The 19,900-nt window shown below is 45.7% G+C and overlaps 1 protein-coding gene across 3 annotated transcripts in view; it reads right to left on the reverse strand.

Annotated features, from left to right (window-relative positions):
• Nucleotides 1–11,524, reverse strand: part of POLK (DNA polymerase kappa) — a 138,001-nt gene extending 126,477 nt beyond the window's left edge. For 2 of the 3 annotated variants that reach the window (XM_069750209.1, XM_069750225.1), the window contains exons 1-2: nt 11,410–11,524; nt 7,198–7,274 (exon numbers count right to left, since the gene is read on the reverse strand). The gene's annotated coding sequence lies outside the window, so the exon portion shown is untranslated. The remainder of the gene's footprint in view (nt 1–7,197; nt 7,275–11,409) is intronic. The other variant, XM_069750216.1, reaches the window with a different exon arrangement.
• Nucleotides 11,525–19,900: the final 8,376 nt, after the last annotated feature.

Consider the following 19,900-nt stretch of genomic DNA (forward strand, 5'->3'; position numbering starts at 1 on the left):
TTTGGACCTTTTGTTTTTCCTCCCCTTCTTCCAATTCTAGTGGCATACCGACAATGGTGGCAGGCCACGCAGCTGCTATGGGGCCCATGAGCCAAGACGGCCCCAATGCAAGTGCTGCCACCGAAACCCCCCATCGCACACCCCCATGTGTCATCGCACATTCAACTGTATCTGAATCCCAGATGCCGATACAATTAACGTCTGACACTGCACTGAGATGAACCAGAACAGTGGAGGAACGAAGAGGAGAGATGAATAGGAGGTGAATTATAATGTATGGAGGACTATAGGGAGTGCATTATAATGTATGGAGGACTATGGGGAGTGCATGATACTGTATAGAGGACTATGGGGAGTACATGATACTGTACAGAGGACTATGGGGAGTGCATGATACTGTATAACTATAGAGGACTATGGGGAGTGCATGATACTGTATAGAGGACTATGGGGAGTGCATGATACTGTATAGAGGACTATGGGGAGTGCATGATACTGTATAGAGGACTATAGGGTGTGCATGATACTGTATAGAGGACTATGTGGAGTGCATGATACTGTATGGAGGGCTATGGGGAGTGCATGATACTGTATGGAGGACTATAGGGTGCAGTATGCTATATGGAGGGCTATGTAGGGTCTGGGTATGCCCAGAGACTCCAGTTTAAAACCCTAAACATGGCACACAAATCCATCCATGATCTGTCTCCTCCATACATCTGTGACCTCGTCTCCCGGTACTTTCCTGCATGCAACCTCCGATCCTCAAAAGATCTCCTTCTTGACTCCCCACTTATCTCCTCTTCCCACAATCACATACAAGATTTCTCTGGCACATGTCCCCTACTGTGGAACCCTCTACCCCAACATATCAGACTCTCGCCTTCAAAAGGAACCTGAAGACCCACCTCTTCCGACAAGCCTACAAGCTGCAGTAACCACCGATAAACCAAACTACTGCACGACCAGCTCTGCCCTCACCTACTGTATCCTCACCCATCCCTTGTAGATTGTGAGCCTTCGTGGGCAGGGTCCTCTCTCCTCCTGTACCAGTCGTGACTTGTATTCTTCATGATTATTGTATTTGTTTCATATTATGCATACCCCTCCTCACATGTAAAGCAGCATGGAAAAAAATGGAGCTATAATATTATATTGGAATGGTCATTAGGTGAGTATAGCTGTTTGCTATTTTTAAATAAAAATTGAAAAGTGTGTTTTGTTTTTATTTCAAATAAAATACTTTATTCTGGCTGTGTCTTTATTTACCATATAACTATAGAATGAATAATAATCTTTATTTTTATATAGTGCTAACATATTCCACAGCGCTTTACAGTTTGCACATATCATCGCTGTCCCCGCTGGGGCTCACAATCTAGAATCCCTATCAGTATGTCTTTGAAATGTGGAAGGAAACCGTAGAACCCGGAGAAAACCCACACAACATACAAACTCCTTGCAGGTGTTGTCCTTGGACTCAGCACCGCAAGGCTGTAGTGCTAACCACTGAGCCACCGTGGATAGATGTCTTATAGACGCATGTCCATTACTAAACCATGGGCTTGATGTCACCAGACAATACCTAATACTCTACAAATATTACCCCACTTGCCACCGCTACACGGCAAGTGGGAAGAGTGAGACAAAGCCTCCGAATTGATGGATCTAATAGATGTGCCTTTTCTGGGAGGCTGCGGGCTGCTATTTTTACGCTGCGGAAGTCATTATGCATGGCCCCTTACCAGCCTTAGAATACCAACCCCAAAATGTCTGCTTTAGCAAGGCTGGTTGTCATAAATGGGAGGGACACCACTTTGTTTTATTTATTTAATTTAAAAAAAAAAAAAAAAACAGCGTGAGGACCCCTATATTCACGATAACCAGCCTTGCTAACGCTGACAGCTGAGGGTTGCAGCCTTCTGTTTCAGTTTTGCCTGACTGGTTATAGAAAATAGAGGGGGAACCCACGCTGGATTTTTTATTTACATATTTATAGAGCAGGCGGTGGATGATGAATACTCCCATCAGCCGCCGCCTGTTCTCACTGTTATTAGTGGCAGCAGGTGTAGGCTAATGGGAGTATTAGTCCCATCAGCCACCGCCTGCTGTAGCTGTTATCAGTTGAATATAACTCACCATTCTCCTCTGCTCGCGCTGATCGCTGGCAGAGCAGGGGAGAATGACCTAAGCGGTCTTCAGCACTCTGTGCCGGCTAACAGCGCTTACAGTACCGCTGCTTCCCTGGTGCCAGTACATGTGGTACTGATGCGGCACACAGGCAGCACATGGTTGCCACACGTGTGCCACAAGAATTACACACACGGACACTGATATCTCCAGTATTGGTTTCTCTGGTGCAGAAAATATTAGGGTGTGTGAAACCGGCTCAACACAGTCAGCACATGCTGGTTATGGTACAAGTCCTGTTCCCTCTCCATACAGCTCCTGTGGCATATATTTCAGATTTGGTGTGAATCGACTCACATGTCCTATTCCATCAGCAACGATAGTAATCTATGGCCACAGCCCAGGAGAAGGAGCACCGACTCTTACCTATTGACATCCATGGTTCTTCTTTTAATTAGCCGGCGTCATAGTTGCAGAGTGATGTACATGTGAAGTTATGCCAGGCGGCTAATCAAAAAAGAAGAGCCTTGGGTGTTAGCATGTAAGAGACCTGTACTCCCTCTACTGTGCAGTGGCCACAGACTACTATCACGGCCGATGGAATAGGAGGGGAAATCAATTCACACCAACTCCAATATGTTATATGGTCACGATCAGGTAAAAGAATACACGTAAAAATAGGCAAATTTTTAATATAGCTTATCAGAGAAGTGTGCTTCTTTCGCTGGCAAAATTCGTCATTATCAAAATTCTCAATATTGGAGGTAAAATCTGTATTCAGTGAAGACAAACTTTCCCATTAATGGAAAAAAAAAGAATGACTTACTTCCAAACAGAAAGCTAGTGTGTACAGGTGCAAACTAAGAGAAGCCATCTCTACAAATAACAAAGTTGCTCTCTGTAGTGCTATAACTAGTGATGAGTGAATATACTCGTTACTCGAGATTTACCAAGCACGCTCGGGTGTCCTCCGAGTATTTTTTAGTGCTCGGAGATTTAGTTTTTCTCACCACAGCTGAAAGATTTACAGCTACTAGCCTGCTTGATTACATGTGGGGATTCCCTAGCAACCAGGCAACCCCCACATGTACTTAAGCTGGCTAAGGCCGGTTTCACACGTCAGTGGCTCCGGTACGTGAGGTGACAGTTTCCTCATGTACCGGAGCCACTGACACACGTAGACGCATTAAAATCAATGCATCTGTGCAGATGTCATTGATTTTTTGCGGACCGTGTCTCCGTGTGCCAAACACGGAGACATGTCAGTGTTCGTGGGAGCGCACGTATTACACGGACCCATTAAAGTCAATGGGTCCGTGTAAAACACGTACCGCACACGGACGTTGTCCGTGTGCAGTGCAGGAGACAGCGCTCCAGTAAGCGCTGTCCCCCCACATGGTGCTGAAGCCGCAATTCATATATTCTGTGCAGCAGCATTTGCTGTAAAGAAAATATGAATAATCCATTTTTTTGTTGTATTTCATGTGTAAAATAAAGGTCCATGTCCCCACCCCCTGTGCGCCCGCCCGCTGTTCTGAAAATACTCACCCAGCTCCCTCTCCTGGCCGCACCTTCTACTGTATGCGGTCACGTGGGGCCGCTCATTTACAGTCATGAATATGCGGCTCCACCCCTATGGGAGGTGGAGCCGCATATTCATGACTGTAATCGGCGGCCCCACGTGACCGCATACAGTAGAAGGTGCGGCCAGGAGAGGAAGCAGCGACAGCCAACGAGGGAGCTGGGTGAGTATTTTCAGAACAGCGGGGTGGGGACATGGACCTTTATTTTAGACACGATAAACTTAAAAAAAAAAGGATTATTCATATCTTCTCTGCAGCAAACGCTGCTGCACAGAAGATATGAATCGCGGTTTCGGCACGATGCAGGGGACAGTGCTAAACTTTAGCGCTGTCTCCTGCACGCTCCGTGTGGTACCCAGTGGGCACACGGGCGGCACACGTGTGCCACAGAAACGCAGGGGCACACGGACACGGATAATTCCGGTACCGGAATTATCTGGACGTGTGGGACTGCCCTAACAGATGTAAATCATTCAGCTGCGGCAATATAAACTAAGGCTGTGTGCACACGTCAGGATTTTCTTGCAGAAATTTCCTGACAAAATCCGGACATTTCTGCCAGAAATCCGCATGTGTTTTTTTGTGCACATTTTACGCATTTTTTTTGTGCAGATTTTTTTTTTTCCGGACACTCCAATTTAATGGAAAATCCGCAAAAATAATGAACATGCTACTTCTTTTTGCGGAATGCGTTTTTTTGCGGAAAAAAACGCAAACATGGGGGGATATTCAGGAGAAATCTTGAATGCGGTTGTGTGAGGAACGAATAAGTGTGAAGGAGAGTAGGAGGTCTTGGGAGGATCGGAGATTACGTGAGGGAAGATATTGGGAGATTAGTTCAGAGATATAGGGAGGGGACAGGTTGTGGATGGCTTTGTAGATCAGTGTTACAAATTTGAACTGGATTTGTTGGGGAATTGGGAGCCAGTAAAGGGATTTGCAGAGGGGAGAAGCAGGGGAGTAGCGAGGAGAGAGGTGGATTAGCCGAGCAGCAGAGTTGAGAACAGACTGGAGTGGTGCAAGAGAGATAGCGGGGAGGCCACAGAGGAGGGTGTTGCAGTAATCGAGGCGAGAGATGATGAGGGCATGCACAAGGAATAGACGGATTCTGGCAATATTTTTGAGTTGGGGGCGACAGGAGGTGGCAAGAGTTTGGACGTGTGGTTTGAAGGACAGGGCAGAGTCGAGAGTTACCCCGAGGCAGCGGATTTCAGGTGCAGGAGAGAGCGTGATGCTGTTTACAATAGATAGGTCAGGTAGGGGGGATACTCGACATGGGGAAAGATGAGTTTGGTTTTGTGTACATTGACTTTTAGGAAGCGAGAGGTGAAGGAGGATATGGCTGACAGACACTCCGGGATTCTGGACAGCAGAGAGGTGACATCTGGGCCAGAGAGGTAGATCTGAGTGTTGTCTGCATTCAGGTGGTACTGGAAGTCATGGGACTTTATGAGTTGTCCTAGGCCAAGGGTATAGATGGAAAAAAGTAGGGGCCCTAGGACAGAGCCTTGAGGGACTCCAACAGAGAGAGGGCAGGATGAGGAGGTAGTGTGGGAGTGGGAAACGCTAAATGTGCAGTCGGAAAGGTATGAGGCAATCCAGGACAGGGCAAGGTCTTTGATGCCAAGGGAAGAAAGGTGAGGGCTAATTTGAAAGCAAGCGTAGCTTGTTTGAAAGCAGTGAAGTCGTCTGGCAGCCGTGTTTTCTTCCAACGCCAATCCACGACCCTGGATGATTGTCAAAGTTTTTGGTGAGATTGATATGCCAAGGTTGCCTATTGATTTGTCACACTTTCCTATGCATGAGAGGGGCGATTGAGTCTATGGCTGATGTGAGGGTGGAGTTATAGAAAGCAGTGGCGCTCTCCGTGTCGTGGAGTGAAGATATGGAGGACGGGGTAGAAGAGAGTCTGAGAGTCTGTGAGTGTCTAGGTGTGCGAGGTTTATGCGAGGATGTGGTAAGGGCTGGACATGGAGGGCGGGTGAGGAGGACAAGGATGAGAAGGTGAGTAGATGGTGGTCAGATAGGGGGAAGGGAGAGGTTGTGAGATTAGATAAGGAACAGAGGTGGGTGAAGATGAGGTCTAGTGTATGTCCGTCTGTGTGGGTGGCTGTGGAGCACCACTGAGTGAGTCCAAAGGATGAAGTAAGGGCCAGGAGCTAATGTGAATCCTCTGTAAGGCTGAAGCCTGCATTTATGGGTATGGCCGATGGCCACGGGCCGATGGGTGGAGTGCTTGGTCAGATAGCCAATGTACCTACGCATAAATGCAGACTTCATTCTCATCAGAGAATCTTTACAGTGCACGATGTGAGGATTCACAAGTCTGCAGTCAAAACTCCCTTAACATTTACTTATGAAAAACATGGTTGGATTACTTTTTTTTTCTGATGGTTTCTATATTTCTATTTTTAAACATCCAGGAAAATCAAAGCAAATATTCTATCACAGGTAAAGTATGTCAATGATACTCTTGTTTCTATTTTTGAACATGACTGAGCACTGCCAATACGTCCTTTTAAAGTTGAAATCTTGATGGTAAATTTATATTTTTCAGCTTAATGTCTATATTAAGTGTTTACTGGAAAAGGCTCATGAGCTTGTCATAAATCCGATAGTAAGAATAGCCCCATACCGTCCATACACATCAAAGTGTACAAGAATAATCATTGATTTAGTGTTAATGGAAGATCAACGGTAAGAGTGTAAAAAAAAAAATTGCATTTTTATGCCATTTTTAATTTTTCAATGGCTACAAAAAACATGATAAAGCATACCTTCCGTAATCAAACCTGGTAGATGTGATTGTGGACTGAAGCTCAGCTCCTAATGAAAAACGGTAGCAGAGCTGTAGTACCGGAGAACAACCACTGCACAGTGGATGGAGCGGTGTTGTACGTTACCGCAGCAGGAGGTGGACACAGCTGATCGGTGGGGATGTCAGGTGTCAGCCCCCCACAAATGTGACATTGATAACATAAGGCTAGGCCATCAATATCAAAGTCATAGACAACCCCTTCAAGGAAGGTATTAAACCCTTTCCTTTCTCCCTGCTGATGATAGCCAAGTGATCTTATGGATTGCAATAAATATAATTGCTTGAATATCTGTTTCATTGAGATAACTGCAGGCTGTTTGCATATCTTACTAGTTAAAGGGGGTAACCAAGGTTTTTACTACAGATGTCCTACCCAATATTGGGTGGGGTCTGACTCCAGGCAATCCCGACAATCAGCTGTGTGATCGGGCCTCTTCATTCTTTACATTGGCGGCACTGCACACCATGTACTATTTGTACAGTATTGCGACACGTCCCATTCACCTGGATCTTTTTGCATTGTTACATAGCGCTGCATAATGAGCATCTCACGTCTCCTGTAATTACACCCTATTTTATCAAACCACAATCTGGTGGATCTATTTCCTCTCCTTGTTCCCACCTCCCTCAATTGTCCAGGAGGATATTTCACATATTATTACATACCTATGATTTAGAGAAAGTAAATGCCTGCTCATCCAGACATTGCTGGCGGTGTTAGGCGTCAGACGTCACTGATTTTTCTTATACATATTAAAAAAAAAGAAAGAAAACGATTTCCATCAGTGTTTGGTCAATGTCAGTTTCTACCATCAGTGTTGCGTCAATTTTTCTCAAATGCAACATCAAAAGGAGCCTGTCACCCCCAAAATGCAAATAGGACCGTTATACAGTCATATTAGAGACTTCACCCCTAAACAAATGATAATTGTAGATTTTACTTATTTTAAATAAAATGTAATTCCGGGGTCCTCAGTGCCCCTGTTGTGCGACCAAGAGCTCACCCCTCAATCGCTATCCTGCTCCCCCTACGTTGATAGACGTGGATTGAATACTCAGCCCTGCACAAACTGACACTGCAGGAGCCCAGAGCACACAGTGTCAGTACAGGAGTGATGTCATTGCTCTCCTGTCTGCAGCAGCAGCTCACTGAACAAAGGATCACACAACAACAAGTGAACAATGCTGACAGAAGAGCGTGCGCTCAGACTGTGTGCTTGGGCACTCTGCTCATCTCCCTTTCCCCATCAGCATTGGCCGCCAGCTACTCTGTGCAGGTAGCGACCGCTAAAGACAGGAGAGAGAGATGAGAGCACATCTGTACTGATACTGTGTGCAGCGAGCGACCACTACAGACAGGAGAGAGAGATGAGAGCACGTCTGTACTGACACTGTGTGCAGCGAGCGACCACCACAGACAGGAGAGAGATGAGAGCACGTCTGTACTGACACTGTGTGCAGCGAACGACCACCACAGACAGGAGAGAGGGACGAGAGCACGTCTGTACTGATACTGTGTGCAGCGAGCGACCACCACAGACAGGAGAGAGGGATGAGAGCACATCTGTACTGATACTGTGTGCAGCGAGCGACCACCACAGACAGGAGAGAGGGATGAGAGCACATCTGTACTGATACTGTGTGCAGCCAGCGACCACCACAGGCAGGAGAGAGGGATGAGAGCACGTCTGTACTGATACTGTGTGCAGCAAGCGACCACCACAGACAGGAGAGAGGGATGAGAGCACATCTGTACTGATACTGTGTGCAGCGAGCGACCACCACAGACAGGAGAGAGGGATGAGAGTACGTCTGTACTGATACTGTGTGCAGCGAGCGACCACCACAGACAGGAAAGAGGGATGAGAGCACGTCTGTACTGATACTGTGTGCAGCGAGCGACCACTACAGACAGGAGAGAGGGATGAGAGCACGTCTGTACTGATACTGTGTGCAGCGAGCGACCACCACAGACAGGAGAGAGGGATGAGAGCACATCTGTACTGATACTGTGTGCAGCGAGCGACCACCACAGACAGGAGAGAGGGATGAGAGCATGTCTGTACTGATACTGTGTGCAGCGAGCGACCACCACAGACAGGAAAGAGGGATGAGAGCACATCTGTACTGATACTGTGTGCAGCGAGCGACCACCACAGACAGGAGAGAGGGATGAGAGCATGTCTGTACTGATACTGTATGCAGCGAGCGACCACCACAGACAGGAGAGAGGGATGAGAGCACGTCTGTACTGATACTGTGTGCAGCGAGTGACCACCACAGACATGAGAGAGGGATGAGAGCACGTCTGTACTGATACTGTGTGCAGCGAGCGACCACCACAGACAGGAAAGAGGGATGAGAGCACGTCTGTACTGATACTGTGTGCAGCGAGCGACCACTACAGACAGGAGAGAGGGATGAGAGCACGTCTGTACTGATACTGTGTGCAGCGAGCGACCACCACAGACAGGAGAGAGGGATGAGAGCACGTCTGTACTGATACTGTGTGCAGCGAGCGACCACCACAGACAGGAGAGAGGGATGAGAGCACGTCTGTACTGATACTGTGTGCAGCGAGTGACCACCACAGACAGGAGAGAGGGATGAGAGCACGTCTGTACTGATACTGTGTGCAGCGAGCGACCACCACAGACAGGAGAGAGGGATGAGAGCACATCTGTACTGATACTGTGTGCAGCCAGCGACCACTACAGACAGGAGAGAGGGATGAGAGCACGTCTGTACTGATACTGTGTGCAGCGAGCGACCACTACAGACAGGAAAGAGGGATGAGAGCACATCTGTACTGATACTGTGTGCAGCGAGCGACCACCACAGACAGGAGAGAGGGATGAGAGCACGTCTGTACTGACACTGTGTGCAGCGAGCGACCACTACAGACAGGAAAGAGGGATGAGAGCACATCTGTACTGATACTGTGTGCAGCGAGCGACCACCACAGACAGGAGAGAGGGATGAGAGCACGTCTGTACTGATACTGTGTGCAGCCAGCGACCACTACAGACAGGAGAGAGGGATGAGAGCACGTCTGTACTGATACTGTGTGCAGCGAGCGACCACTACAGACAGGAAAGAGGGATGAGAGCACATCTGTACTGATACTGTGTGCAGCGAGCGACCACCACAGACAGGAGAGAGGGATGAGAGCACGTCTGTACTGATACTGTGTGCAGCGAGCGACCACTACAGACAGGAAAGAGGGATGAGAGCACATCTGTACTGATACTGTGTGCAGCGAGCGACCACCACAGACAGGAGAGAGGGATGAGAGCACGTCTGTACTGATACTGTGTGCAGCGAGCGACCACCACAGACAGGAGAGAGGGATGAGAGCACATCTGTACTGATACTGTGTGCAGCCAGCGACCACTACAGACAGGAGAGAGGGATGAGAGCACGTCTGTACTGATACTGTGTGCAGCGAGCGACCACTACAGACAGGAAAGAGGGATGAGAGCACATCTGTACTGATACTGTGTGCAGCCAGCGACCACCACAGACAGGAGAGAGGGATGAGAGCACGTCTGTACTGATACTGTGTGCAGCCAGCGACCACTACAGACAGGAGAGAGGGATGAGAGCACATCTGTACTGATACTGTGTGCAGCGAGCGACCACCACAGACAGGAGAGAGGGATGAGAGTACGTCTGTACTGATACTGTGTGCAGCCAGCGACCACTACAGACAGGAGAGAGGGATGAGAGCACGTCTGTACTGATACTGTGTGCAGCGAGTGACCACTACAGACAGGAGAGAGGGATGAGAGCACGTCTGTACTGATACTGTGTGCAGCGAGCGACCACTACAGACAGGAGAGAGGGATGAGAGCACATCTGTACTGATACTGTGTGCAGCGAGCGACCACCACAGACAGGAAAGAGGGATGAGAGCACGTCTGTACTGATACTGTGTGCAGCGAGCGACCACCACAGACAGGAGAGAGGGATGAGAGCACGTCTGTACTGATACTGTGTGTGCGCTCTCGTCTCCTGTAGTGTCAGTGTGCGCAAAGCTCAAAAGCGAGTGCTGTCCATCACCATAAGGAGCGGTGTGGAGGATGGTAACTGAGGGGGAAGAGTGCACTGAGGACCCCTCATTTACATTTGTAATAGTGTGCTTATTTTAAAAAAAACGATTTAAGCGAAATCCCTTATATGAGTGAATAAATGGATCATTTCGGCGACATACACAGTTTAAAAAAGCCATAAGACACAGAGTTCTTACAGTCGGTCGTAAAACTCAGTCCCATCATGGACGGTCTCCGGAGCTAACCTCGGCAGCCTCATATACGCCTGTCGTCGCCGCGTCCTGCTGCGGACACCCGGGGACGGTCCCTGCACGGACTGAGTTTCACTGACATTTGCATGAGCCCAAACACCCTGCATGAAACAAAGCCCCCAATGACACAATTCACACATTGGTCGCAGAATTTCCTGCCACAGAACCCCAGTCCCTTCCTGAATGGGCCGTATCTACAACCTGCGCAGGGAGTTATGAGACGTCCATTTTTCTGCGATACAACTTCTGCCACGTGTGAATACGGTCCTAGGATGTAATCCTGAGCGGCTGCACTGCAGACGTATATAATCAGTAATGATAGAGTGTATGTGGTTGTGAAACTACAGGTCCCAGCAATCCATGATAGCTGCAGCATGCTGGGAGTTGTAGTTTCTGAAAGGCCCCAGCATCTGAGCAGCTGTCATTGATCCCTGACGCTACAGGTATGGGGCACGGACAAGTCTGGACATCTCTACAGATGGAGGCAGCAATATATACACAGAGCCCAGGCAGTCATACAAGGACCAGCCGTGCCAGCTGTAAAGATGGCGCCCCCCACTCATCGGATCACTTACCAGGGTGTGGGTGGTATAAGCTGCAGCTTCAGGTTTATCTTTCCCTCCATTCACAGTGCCCGCAGCTTCCTCCTATACAGAACACTGTGTGCCCCTTCGCTTCCTGGAAGATTACAGCCCCTCCCACACAGGAAGCCATGGCCGCCATCTTTGGTAAGGGAAGCTGACCTGACTAGCTGGTTGGGGGTGATGGTTGCAGTAGTCCTGGCTGGAGATTGAGGGCACAGTAGGCCAGGTAGATGGAGGCCTATGGGTTCACTGTGAGGCTGGAGCTGTAGGACAGTGTTGGCATTCTGACCATTTCTGTTCCTCTATCTCAGTGCATAGAGTTTTTTGTGTGTTGTTTCTGGTGTAGCCTCCTTTAGAGGAGTCCTTGGTCAGTGTATCGGGCAATTGCTTATATGGCAGTTACTGAGCTGTAACTATAGTGTGATACCAGTGCTAGAGGCGTAGGTGTCTGGTGGCGAGTAGTATAGTAGTAGAACCCTTTTCTCTTGAGTAGGGCTCTGTGGGCACACTTGTTTTGTCACTTTTAGCGATGAGCGAATACACTCGTTACTCAGGATTTCTCGCGCACGCTCGGGTGTCCTCCGAGTATTTTTTAGTGCTCGGAGATTTAGTTTTTCTTGCCGCAGCTGAATGATTTACATCTGTTATCCAGCATAACTACATGTGGGGATTCCCTAGCAACCAGGCAACCCCCACATGTACTTATGCTGGCTAACAGAGGTACAGAGCACTAAAAAATACTCGGAGAACCCCGAGCGTGCTGGAGAAATCTCGAGTAACGAGTATATTCGCTCATCACTAGTCACTTTCCATTAAAAGGAACCTGTCACGTTATGATGGTATCTGTGTGAGCTGGAGGGGCTGATCAGACTGATTAACAATTTTGTAATAAAAGTTTTAGCAAAACTTATATTTTATTCATTGTAATTCCCGATATTTGTATCCATAGGAGTCCAGTGGGCGGTCCTATTCGGTGATTGTATGACTGTGCATGGAGAGATAGCTGAAATCAGTAGTAGGACCTCCCCCTGGACTCATCCATACAAACACCAGAGATGTTCGTGAATAAAATACAAGTTAGGGAAGAGTCACACGGCCGTATAACTCAGAGGAGAATCACAATGCTGAGACTGGTCATCAGCGCTCAAGACCCGAGCGTGCCGGCTGCATAGAAGTACATTAAGCTGTCACACTGGGGTCCGGAGAGCCACGTCGGTCGTCTGACTCTTCCCATATACTGAATCTTTCCCAACAAACGTATATCATTCTGCTCAGCTTCTCCTCTACACCGTGCTGTGCACAGATCGGCCTGTGTGTACAACGTGACCGGTTCCCTTGGAAGTCGATGGGATACACAGAAGCAGCTATGCAGGCTCACTTCATTGTTCTCCATGTCTCTTATTTAATGAGTGACTGTGATGTTGCCTGTGACGTGGAAAAGCACTGTTACCTGCAGCTATGGGATTAATATACTGCTCGGGTTCATCTCTAATTAAGAGGATAGCAATTTTGATGGCAGTGCTTCTTTGAGGTATGTTTTCCTGAAACAGCAGACATTTACACAGACATTGTAAATCAATAGAACACTAATACAGCTCTTTATTTTTAGAACATTGTCCAATAGCTTATTCCAAAAGGCAAAAAACGTTGATATATTTTTTGGACAATAGTGTCATGTAATGAATGTACACACCAATAAAGTACTGTATGGACATAGAGAATGAATACAGGGATGCAGGTACAGCGGGAGCAAAGGCAGAAGTTGGTGTAAGGGTATGTGCACACGTTGCGGATTCTTTGCGGATCCGCAGCGTTTTTTGCGGTGCAGAAACACTGCAGATCCGCAATTGATTTACAGTACAATGTAAATCAATGAGAAAAAAAAATGCTGTGCACACTTTGCGGAAAATCCGCTTCGGAAACGCTGCAGTTTAAAAGAAGGAGCATGTCACTTCTTTTTTGTGAATCTGCAGCGTTTTTGTACCCATTCCATTATAGAAAACCGCAGGGGTAAAAAACACAGCAAATCCGCAAGAAAACCGCAGCACAAATGCACAAAAAATGCTGCGGAACCACACAAAAAAACGCAACAACTCCGCAGGTGCGTTTTTTTCTGCCAGGAGAGGCAGAATCCGCACCAGAAATTCCTAAGCCTAATCCGCAATGTGTGCACATAGCCTTAGGGTGTGCACACAACATCTGAAACCCGCCTGAAAAAGTGAACTATAAACGTTAAAAAAAAATTCTTTATTTTATTATTGTTACTACCTATGGGGGTGATAAAGGAGGGGGGTCATTTACTTTTTTTTTTTTTTTGATCTCTGTGAGGTTATCACAGTGATCAAAATGTGCCTGGAACGAATCTGCCGGCCGGCAGATTCGGCGGGCGCACTGCGCATGCGCCCGCCATTTTGGAAGATGGCGGCGCCCAGGGAGAAGACGGACGGACACCGGGAGGCCCGGTAAGTATAAGGGGGGGGAGATGAGGGCACGGGGGGGGGGGGCGTCGGAGCACGGGGGGTGGCATCGGAGCATGGGGGGGTGGGATTGGGGCACGGGGGGACAGCCACACTCCGCCCACGCACTTCCTGCTGCAGCGGTTCTGCACCACAAACCGCAGAAAACCCGCAGATATTTTTTTCGTCTGCGGGTTTTACTGCGGGTTTGACCTCACAATGGAGGTCTATGGGTGCAGAACCGCTGCAGCTCCGCACAAAGAAGTGACATGGTCCTTCTTTTTTACCGCGGCTATTCAGCGCGGCTTTTTTAGTGAATTTGCGCATCATGTGCACAGCGGTTCCTGTTTTCCATAGGGTACATTGTACTGTACCCTGCATGGAAAACAGCTGCGGCAAAATCGCAGCGGTTCCGCAGTAAAAACCGCACTGTGTGAACATGGCCTAACTTCTGAACAGATTACTACAGCCGTCAGACTCTAAGGCCGCGATTTGGTCATGAATTGCCATGGCAAACATCAGGACCACAAAATCAAGATCTGAGGGCACCAATTTGGTTAAATAGGAAGCCCCACACTCTGTTAACCATTTATAATGATGTAGTCACTATTGACAGCAGCATCTAAGGGGTTAAACAGAGTTGGACGGTGCAAACACTGATCATGGCTGATGCAGCAAGTTGTCAGCTATAGTGTACAGCCGACAGCTACTGGGTTGTCACCTGTATGGGGATACTATTTTCTTATATCTCAGGTCAGTTAAAAGATGTATTGGCTGTCATTAAGGGGTTAAGCTTCCTGTGATGTGGTTTATGAGGACTGCAATAAACCAGCAAGACTTTAAATAGAAACGGTTACTGTGACACCTCATATCGCTCAGAAGTGAGTAGCATTGTTACATCATATATATTGTGTGTATGTACAGTTGAAATCAGAAGTTTACATACTCTATAGAAAAAGACGTATATGCATGTTTTTCTCAATATCTTACATGAAATCAGAATAAGCCTTTACCGTTTTAGGTCAATTAGGATTACATAATTATTAATATTTGCCCAATACCAGAATAATGAGAGAGAGAATGTTTTAATGCATTTTTATTACTTACTGCAAAGTCAAAAGTTTACATACTCTAAGATTACTATGCCTTTAACCCCTTAATGACAGCCAATACGTCTTTTAACTGACCTGAGATAAAAGAGAATAGCCTCCCCATACAGGTGACAACCCAGTAGATGTTGGCTGTCCACTATAGCTGACAACTTGCTGCATCAGCCACATCATTGTTTGCACCGTCCAACTCTGTTTAACCCCTTAGATGCTGCTGTCAATAGTGACTACATCATTATAAATGGTTAACAGAGTGTGGGGGCTTCCTATTTAACCAAATTGGTTCCCTCAGATCTTGATTTTGTGGTCCTGATGTTTGCCATGGCAATTCATGACCAAATCACGGCCTTAGAGTCTGATGGCTGTAGTAATCAGTTCAGAAGTTAGAGACTTTTAGGTGGTAAAAATACACATTTTAATTTCTGTCATGCCACTTTGCATTAATTCCTGTAAAGCACCTGAAGAGTTAATAAACTACCTGACTGCAGTTTTCAATATGTCAGGAGGTGCTGTTTTTAAAATCGTATCACGTTTGGGGTTTCCCAATATATGAGACCCCTAAAGTCACTTCAAACATGGATAAGTCACTAAAAAAATAAATTTTGTAAATTTCCTTGAAAAAATGAAAAATTGCTGCTACATTTTTAATCCTCCTAAAATGCTAACAAAATAAAATAACATTTTACAAATGGTGCTGATGTAAAGCCGACATGTGGGAAATGTTATTTATTAATGGTTTGCTGTGGTATGACTATCTGGATTAAAGGGATAATCATTCAAAGTTTGAAAATTACTAATTTTTTAACATTTTTCTTAAATATTTTATATTTTTTATAAATAAACACAAAACATATTGACCTAAATTTACCATTATCATAAAGTATAATGTGTCATGAAAAAAACAATCTCAAAATCACTGGGATTTGTTGAAGCGTTGCAGAGTTATTACCACATAAAGTGACACTGGTCAGATTTAAAACATTTGGCTCCGTCACTAAGGGGTTAAACAATTCTTGACTGCCCATATGATGATGTCATGTGTTTGGAAGCTTCTGATAGTTTTTTTTTTTTTTGCAACATCTGAGTTAATTAGAGACACACCCGTGGATGTATTTTAATGCACACCTGAAACATACTGCTTATTTGCGTAGCATCGTGGGAAAGTCTCAAGAAATCAGCCAAGATATCAGGAAGAGATTTGTGGACTTGCACAAGTCTGGCTCATCCTTGGTTACAATTTCAAGATACCTGAAGGTGCCTCGTTCATCTGTACAAACAATTATACGCAAGTACAAATAAGATGGGAATGTCCAGCCATCACACCTCTCAGGAAGGAGACTGGTTCTGTGTCCCAGAAATGAAAGTGCTTTGTTTCAACATGTGCATATCAAGGACAAAAGGAAAAGACCTTGTGAAGATGATGGCGGAAGCTGGTAAAATTGTGTCAATACCCATAGTGAAATAAGTACTGTATTAACATGGGCTGAAAGGCCACTCTGCCATTACTCCAAAAGAAACATAAAAGAGCAAGATTAATATTTTCAAATGCACACAGGAACAAAAACATTCATTTTTGGAGACATGTCCTGTGGTCAGATGAAACTATAAGGCTATGTGGACACGTTGCAGATTTTGATGCGGATCCGCAGCGTTTTTGGATGCACGGAATTGCATCAGATCCGCAGTGTAGTGCACAACCAATGTTAGTCAATGGGAAATTCAGAATTGATGTGCACATGCTGTGGAAAAATATGTGCGGATTTGCAGCATGTCAATTCTTTTTGCGGATCTGCAGCGTTTCTGCCCGAGTGTCGGCGGCAGTGCCGGGTATTGAGGTGCGAGACTTGTGCGAGTTTCTCGCAAGTGTGACCCCGGCCTAATGCAGATTTTTTCTATCTATAGATGTTCACATATTTGTTTGGTGTGTGTAAACATTATATGTGAACAGCATTTTTTTGTTAAATAATTGATCTTTATTTAGCTTACAAAAACGCATACAAATCCGCATCAAATCCGTGTGGATTTTTACTTGCTTTTTCTGCCATGAGAGGAAGAATCTGTGCAGAAAATTTCACAGGCAAATCCGCAATGTGTGCACATAGCCTAATTGATCTTTTTGGGCATACTGACGATTGTTAAGTTTGGAGGAAAAAGGGAGAAGCTTGGGAGCCTAAGAACATCATCCCAGCTGTGAAACACAGAGGCGGCAGCATCATGTTGTGGGGTTGTTTTGCTGCCGGAGGGACTGATGCACTTCTCAAAATAGATGGCATCATGAGAAAAGAAGATTATGTGGCAATACTGAAGCAGCATCTCAAGACATCAGCCAGGAAGTTAACGCTTGGGCAGAATTGGGTCTTGCAAATAGATAATGACCTGAAGTATACTGCCAAAATTGTAACAAAGTGGCTTAAGGATAGCAAAGTCAATGTTTTGGAGTGGTCATCACAAAGCCCTGATCTCAATCCTATTGAAAATTTATGGACAAAGCTGAAAAGGTCGGTGCGAGCAAGGCGACCTACAAACCTGGATCAGTTACACCAGTTTTGTCAGGAGGAATGGGCCCAAATTCCGACCAACTATTGTGAGAAGCTTGGGGATGGATATCCCAAACGTTTGACCCAAGTCATTCAGTTTAAGGGAAATGGTATCAAATACCAATGGAATGTAAGTAAACTTTTGACTTTGCAGTAAGTAATAAAAATACCTTAAAACATTCTCTCTCTCATTATTCTCACATTTGGCAAATATTAATAATTATTGTAATCCTAATTAAAGGGAACCTGTCACCTGAATTTGGCGGGACTGGTTTTGGGTCATATGGGCGGAGTTTTCGGGTGTTTGATACACCCTTTCCTTACTCGCTGGCTGCATGCTGGCTGCAATATTGGATTGAAGTTCATTCTCTGTCCTCCGTAGTACATGCCTGCACAAGGCAAGATTGCTTTGCGCAGGCATGTACTACGGAGGACATAGAATGAACTTCAATCCAATATTGCAGCCAGCATGCAGCCAGCAGGTAAGGAAAGGGTGAATCAAACACCCGAAAACTCCGCCCATATGACCCAAAACCAGTCCCGCCAAATTCAGGTGACAGAGTCCCTTTAACCTAAAGCGGGAAAGGTTTATTCTGATTTCATGTCAGATATTGAGAAAAACATGCATATGTGTCTTTTTATATAATGTACAGTATGTAAACTTTTCATTTCAACTGTATATGTGTGTGTGTATATATACAGTATATATATATATACTATCTAATATATATACCATCTAATATATATATATATATATATATATATATACACACACATATATACTATATATATATTAGATGGTGGCCCGATTCTAAAGCATCGGGTATTCTAGAATATGCATGTCCACGTAGTATATTGCACAGCCACGTACTATATTGCCCAGCGACATACTACAGGTCCTTCTCAAAAAATTAGCATATAGTGTTAAATTTCATTATTTACCATAATGTAATGATTACAATTAAACTTTCATATATTATAGATTCATTATCCACCAACTGAAATTTGTCAGGTCTTTTATTGTTTTAATACTGATGATTTTGGCATACAACTCCTGATAACCCAAAAAAACCTGTCTCAATAAATTAGCATATTTCACCCATCCAATCAAATAAAAGTGTTTTTTAATAACAAACAAAAAAACCATCAAATAATAATGTTCAGTTATGCACTCAATACTTGGTCGGGAATCCTTTGGCAGAAATGACTGCTTCAATGCGGCGTGGCATGGAGGCAATCAGCCTGTGACACTGCTGAGATGTTATGGAGGCCCAGGATGCTTCAATAGCGGCCTTAAGCTCATCCAGAGTGTTGGGTCTTGCGTGTCTCAACTTTCTCTTCACAATATCCCACAGATTCTCTATGGGGTTCAGGTCAGGAGAGTTGGCAGGCCAATTGAACACAGTAATACCATGGTCAGTAAACCATTTACCAGTGGTTTTGGCACTGTGAGCAGGTGCCAGGTCGTGCTGAAAAATGAAATCTTCATCTCCATAAAGCATTTCAGCCGATGGAAGCATGAAGTGCTCCAAAATCTCCTGATAGCTAGCTGCATTGACCCTGCCCTTGATGAAACACAGTGGACCAACACCAGCAGCTGACATGGCACCCCACACCATCACAGACTGTGGGTACTTGACACTGGACTTCAGGCATTTTGGCATTTCCTTCTCCCCAGTCTTCCTCCAGACTCTGGCACCTTGATTTCCGAATGACATGCAAAATTTGCTTTCATCAGAAAAAAGTACTTGGGACCACTTAGCAACAGTCCAGTGCTGCTTCTCTGTAGCCCAGGTCAGGCGCCTCTGCCGCTGTTTATGGTTCAAAAGTGGCTTTACCTGGGGAATGCGGCACCTGTAGCCCATTTCCTGCACACGCCTGTGCACGGTGGCTCTGGATGTTTCCACACCAGACTCAGTCCACTGCTTCCTCAGGTTCCCCAAGGTCTGGAATCGGTCCTTCTCCACAATCTTCCTCAGGGTCCGGTCTCCTCTTCTCGTTGTACAGCGTTTTCTGCCACATTGTTTCCTTCCAACTGACTTACCATTGAGGTGCCTTGATACAGCACTCTGGAAACAGCATATTTGTTGAGAAATTTCTTTCTGGGTCTTACCCTCTTGCTTGAGGGTGTCAATGATGGCCTTCTTGACATCTGTCAGGTCACTAGTCTTACCCATGATGGGGGTTTTGAGTAATGAACCAGGCAGGGAGTTTATAAAAGCCTCAGGTATCTTTTGCATGTGTTTAGAGTTAATTAGTTGATTCAGAAGATTAGGGTAATAGGTCGTTTAGAGAACCTTTTCTTGATATGCTAATTTATTGAGACAGGTTTTTTGGGTTATCAGGAGTTGTATGCCAAAATCATCAGTATTAAAACAAT

Source organism: Ranitomeya imitator, chromosome 1, assembly GCF_032444005.1.
Source record: "Ranitomeya imitator isolate aRanImi1 chromosome 1, aRanImi1.pri, whole genome shotgun sequence".
Taxonomy (NCBI): domain Eukaryota; kingdom Metazoa; phylum Chordata; class Amphibia; order Anura; family Dendrobatidae; genus Ranitomeya; species Ranitomeya imitator.